At 41.6% G+C, this 6,132-nt stretch overlaps 1 pseudogene; it reads right to left on the bottom strand.

Moving 5' to 3' along the window:
- Nucleotides 1-447: 447 nt before the first annotated feature.
- The window catches only part of LOC111956733 (synergin gamma-like), a 41,326-nt pseudogene continuing 35,641 nt past the window's right edge, over nt 448-6,132 (bottom strand).

Raw genomic sequence — 6,132 nt, 5'->3', positions numbered from 1 at the left:
TCCCTCCTATCTCTCCAGACCCATTCTACTCAGGTGATCCTCCGAGGCACAGCCCTGCAGACAATACTAGGCATGAAGAAGACAGGACATGGGGACAGACGGGTGGGTCTGCATTTCAAATTTACAAAGCCTTATTATTCAGTAATTTGAGCATTTGTAATTTTCTGTAATCTGGCAGCTCACGGTGAGAAGACAGAGAGAGGAATTCATTTTCAGCAGGATGTTCAATTAGGGAATGGTGAGAGATAAAATGTATGTCGGAGAACACACACACCTGTCCTGGACACATGAGACAGAATGATAATGAGACTGGTTCCATGCATGGTGCCACTATAGGCATCTTTTTCATTTGATTGTCTTAGCTCTCCGTCCTCCAGCGATGGCCCAGCAGGCTTGTCTGAGGTTAATGTATTTCAATTGGTCACAAAGCGATAGAGATGAAGCCTCTCTGGTCTGAGAAATAGCATGTTATTGAGTGAAAAATAAAAGACAATCTCAAACCATTTGGCATTTTAGGAGAAGTACTGCTAATATGATATTGCTGCATTAGACTCTGAACCTGACTTTGTTCCAGATGTCATCCGGATTAAACGACTCGTGCTATTGGGACAATAGAATGCCTTCAGGATTCATGTTGACATTCAAACCAACCTTCTCGATTATATTCAGAAAATATTGAAAACAAAAACAAATTCAGCATAATTGTACAATACTCTTAATTGATGTTTATAGTAATAGGCTTCCAGGTAATACATTAATTGATTAATGACCATAAAAAGTATTTAATTTATGCATCAATGTATAATTTATGTAAATGTCATCACTTCACATTACAGTTAGTCATTGTAATTACAATACTATGATACTGTAATCCGCACAAAGCGCTGCTGCAATAGTAGTCCATAATCACAGTTGACTTCATTCAAGACTTAGATCTGCAAAAACATCACCATCAACAGCGCGAGTATATATATACACTGGCACAGCAAGACAGAAAAACAAAACCCACAGCCAACAATCTTTAAGAATTAAGACTCCCTTTCAAGTCCCAATGTCACAAACATTTTCAAACAGCACATTAACATTAATTTAGATAAAGCAGTCCTAATCAAACAATATAAAGACATTAAAAAGCAGTTAATGTCACACAATACTTAAAAAGTTAAATATCAATTAAAATGTTAGCAACCATAGACTATCCTTTTAGAGACCCGACCGTAAAATTGATTCAGTTCCAGCAGTGTGATGATACCCAACCCTGATTCGAGAAGAACAGAGAGGAGAAAATACTACTTTAAGACCGAAACACAAATAAAGTCCCTCTTTCTTTGCTGAGCTCAAGCATTAAAGAGTAACAAAGCAACAAGTGACAATCAAGGGAAACGACAGATAGGTTTACACTTCAGTTTGTCTCCAAGTTCCTTCATTAGTAGTATATTGCACATTTTTAATCGTTTTTTATGGACTTGTTGAGTCACAGAAAGAGTGCATTACAGAAAATGTTGAGACCCATTGCCCCATTCATATAACTGTCCACATTTTCTCCTGCTCTGACATAGGGACTAGACCTCCTTTGGGTTACCGTAGCACAACATTGGCTAATTATCTGAATAATGTTTGCCAAAATAAATCCTGCCAGAGAAGTCGCATAAGCATCAATGCTAAAAGGCCGACTTGTAACTTCTATTGCATTCTACTGTATAGGAGACCAGACAACAACAAAAAATGAGAAAATGACACCATTTATAAAGTATCATTTTACAATACATTATGAAACAGAATAGTCTTTACTGTGTCAAGCCTTGAATTTGTACAAACTAGCAGATTTGCACTTCTTCACCGCCGCAAAGAGCACAGAGTACCTCTGAGAGAGAAAGAGAGAGAATAAAAGGCAAATAAATAAAGATGATTCCAGTGAATTCTGAGGTCTCTCCCTCTGTGATCTCTGTATTCGCAGCCCAAGGTGTGAGGCTGTGAGGTGTGCGGCAGAGAGCCCGGCTGTTGCACCTCGCCGGTGTTGATTACCTGGCGCCCGTTGCCATGGCAGCGGGGTCTGCAGTTCAGAGCAGGTCGGGCAGGATGAGGCCCGGCGGTTTGGGCTCCACGCAGTTAATCCAGAAATTGGCACAGCTGGCGTGGTATTGGTGGCCCCCGTACGGCAGCTTGAAGTTGTCCGTCTCTGAGTTGAAAGCCTGGCGGAAAGGTCAAATAAGAGCGAAACGGGGGGGATGTTAGGACAACAAGGTTCTACTGAATAGTTAATAAAGAGGTGAACTTGGCAGTAGCTCAGGCTAACAAATAGAAAGCAGTGGTAAAGATAAATCAACGATCAACAGGAACTAAATCATTGATCTATGAGAGTAATGCTAGAAGCAGGGATTTGTAGGTAGCTTAACCTGCATACAGTATCTCCACTGTGGCATACAAACAAGGGGTCAATGAAAACGGGTCCTTTGAAAATATGACTCATGTTTAGCACAATGATCTGTTTACTGATCAATAAGACTGCTGCTCATTGCCTGTCCTCCTGACTGTTAGTTGAATATATTGAGATAGCTGAATGGCACTCCCACATAACATCTGAATATAGCCGTTGAGAAAATGAACTGAGTGAACTGAGAGGGGCAGAGAGCTGTTATGTGAGCTTGCATTTAGCTGAGCCCAGCTGTAGCTGCAGGTTGGTGATGAGGAGGAGATGCTAATGTTTAAGAGTTTGCATCCCTGGTGAAATATCCGAACTAAAGCAAGAAAGAGAAATAAGTCATGTGTGGTGAATCATATCCTCCCACAGACAACAACCTAGAAACACACATCATATAGTATACTCATACCTGTCCACCTGCTCACAAACCATTTACAGTACATTTACTATGCACACCTGTTGTCTTTCTCACACACACTGACACACTCAGGTTTCACAGACACAATGTATTCTCCTTCCATCTTTTGCACGTCCTCCCACTTCTTTTGTCAAACCTGCATTTAGTCTGCCTACCAAAGCCTGGAATGTTGGCGAGCGAGAGCGAGAAGAAAGGAGAGAACACAAAGGCATAACCCTTCGTCTCCACGTCCTCCCTCTCCTCCTCCTCACCCCCACCTCCACCTCCACAGTCCCAGCCTGCAGAACTGTAATGATGTGCAATTTACCCATCAAACATGATTGTGCCAACATATATAATGTGGTGAGACATAACAGAAGTAGAAAGTGCTGGAGAGAGGATGTTTGGGAGAGTTAGACAATTTGAAAACAGATGGAGGAATAAAACCAAAATGAAAGGTCAGCATGATTAATCCTAGGTAACCTTTCTAACTGTAATCTAAAGGTTAATGACCCTCCATTAGGCAACCAAGAGGACAGCGCTGCTCATGGTGCTACAGGGCTCCAGACTAGAAACACCACCTGTAAATGCTAGGGGCATCATGCCTAAAGAGGGAGGCTACAGTCTACTGCTGCTTAAGAGGCGAAAATAAGTGAAGCATACCCTTACCCTTAACTTGTCATGGTCTTTAGCCAGTGCCTGTAAGTAGCATAAGAGGTGTCAGCATTTTCCTGGTTTCATGCATTGTCCTGAGTAAGCAAAGTGAAACTGTACAGTAACTGAGGATCAGTCCGTCAGTTTGTACAGAACGGAACGTTGGTACACCAAAGGAACTGAAAGAGCAACATTCCAAGAGCCCCAAAGTGAAAGAATCTAAAGTACCACCTTACGATCCTCCATCTAATTTTCCAATAAACATCAAACAGGGATGGGCATCTTTCAAACAGGGATGGGCAGGATTCCAGACTCTGCAATAGATTTGAGAGAAATACTGTGCAGTCTGCAAAGCCATGGAATTAGGCATCCACTGCCAAGTAAACTTATTTGAATGTTATTGGCCTATTTCCAGATAAAGTCATAACCAAATTAAAGAAACTGAAAAATAACTTCAAATCCTGGAGGTACAGTATATTTCAGAATCTGACATTTATGAATAATAATGCATCATACTGCATAAATTAGTATTGGGAAAAAATCCAAGCCAGTACTTTTGGGAATGATTGCACTCATTAGCATTTATCACTGACCAAAAATAGCAATACTTCATTAAACCCAAATTATCACTCAGAGAGTTTATAGCTTGTTGCAGTCGCCAAGTAATAAACTATGTTTAGATGCTACCTGTTGCTTAGCCTGATAGCAGTTCTGTATGTGCTGTAACCAACTCCCTTGTCATTCGTTGTCATACCATACATGTTTGACATGACAACAAGCACATCAGAGGACTTCGCTAAAACCCAGGCTGATCTGCTACCAGGCTACATGGTGCTGCTGTTGCCCATCCCTGACTCAACATATAAGGGTGATTGGATGAAGAACATGGAGACAGGTCTCCATTGGATAAGTTAAAACCCAGAACCAAGTCAGCAGTATCAAAGTCCAACAGCCTAGGTCCAGTCTCGAAATGGTGCCCATCATAATATTATGCCAGTGATGCCATCAACACCACACCTCTACTTCTAGTTGGAAGACAGACAGAAACTACCTGTACTCTGAAAGATAATAGTATTATCACCTTCTGTATTAAAATGCTTTCTGTGATTTCATTATTCTCTGAGGGGGATGTTATTCTCTGTTTGGCTTTTATGCTTTCTTACAAACGTTCCTCTGGACAAAAGTTTAATTAAAAGGTGGGTTATTAATCTGATAAAACTATTATTCAGCCTGACTCAGTCCACACGAAAGAGCGAGAGAAAGATTGAGATGAACACAGAGAGAGAGAGAGATGGGGAAATACCCTAACCCTCAGCAGATTTCTTAGCACCTGCGCTCCCAGCTCCTGACTGATCCGATGCGTGAGCCACATCAGCTGCCTATACTCAGCCTCCCTCCCTCCGCCTCGCCTCATCAATCTATCTCTAGCTAAATGATGCAGGGGAACATCGCAAGAAACAATCAAAGCAATCTTGCCCTGCAGACTGTCCAGTCAAACAATACTATTAATGGAACCCAATATGACAAATAGTTACTGATGATCAGGGTTTGACAAGTGGAAAAGAAAGTGTCACAAACACATTTAAAGCCATAGCAGAACTCAAATGATGAAACAAATGAACACACAGATATGGATTGTATTGCATAGACTTGTTGTTAGTAGCTGGTAAGAGGTGAAGTGAGAGGTGGCTGTCAGATGAAGGTTGAGCTACAAGCCTGTTATTGTCAGAGTAAAGCTGCATGCTTCACTGACCCTCCAGAAACCTTCCCACAATTCCCTCAGTTCAACCAGAGGTGCCAAAAGAACAACTCTCACGTCCTGTCTGTCTGTCTCCTCCAATACTTTTTATTTCCCTCTTTTTCTCCGTCTCTCCCTTCCTGAATTGTTATCATCTTAACAGGTGTCATTTTATCATCATTGTTTCATCACCTTCTCTTCTAAGACTCATAAATGAAGGTGACCTGAAATCATTTTGGAGGGATATTTGGTGAAATCGGATTGTCTGGTCATTTCTAACACATCTGTGCATGAACACAGGGCTGCTGCTGTCGGCACTGGCAGCGTCTCAAATAGCACTCTATTCCCTGTATAGTGCACTAGTTTTGACCAGGGCCCATTTTGTCTTTTGGGATGCAGTCAGTGTGAAGGGAGGGAGCTGTGAGGAGAAGAGTGTGCTGTAATTTTGGCACCCCATCGCCTGTCTATCAGTGGAGAATTTGGCCCCCAGGCCCCCAGTAGCAGAGAGTGAAGTGAGATTCAGTTGACAGTTCACTGCATCATACTCTTTTAAACAGACGTCCAAAAGTTGTCTCTTCTTTGCTCTGCAAAATGTTCAAAGTCAAAGAAACGGTCATTTAGTTATTATGCGTCAACCACAAGTTTAAAAACAACTCTCAAATAAATGGCAAAATGATTCATGGTTTATTCAGCTCGAGAAATTTGTTGGAACGGATTTGTAATCAAATGTTTCAACAGTTGTTGGGTCCATCTGTTGAGGGATTGAGGGTGTGTTGGTTGGCAATCATGATTGTGTGTTGACTAAGAATTACTGTATGCTTATTGTGTTGTGTGTCTGTACATTAGTGTTTGTGTGTGTGTGTGTGTGTGTGTGTGTGTGTGTGTGTGTGTGTGTGTGTGTGTGTGTGTGTGTGTGTGTGT

The sequence above is a fragment of the Salvelinus sp. IW2-2015 genome, linkage group LG4p (assembly GCF_002910315.2).
Source record: "Salvelinus sp. IW2-2015 linkage group LG4p, ASM291031v2, whole genome shotgun sequence".
In the NCBI taxonomy this organism is placed as follows: domain Eukaryota; kingdom Metazoa; phylum Chordata; class Actinopteri; order Salmoniformes; family Salmonidae; genus Salvelinus; species Salvelinus sp. IW2-2015.
Note: the sequence above shows the minus strand (reverse complement) of the source record. Positions and strands in the feature narration are given on the sequence as shown.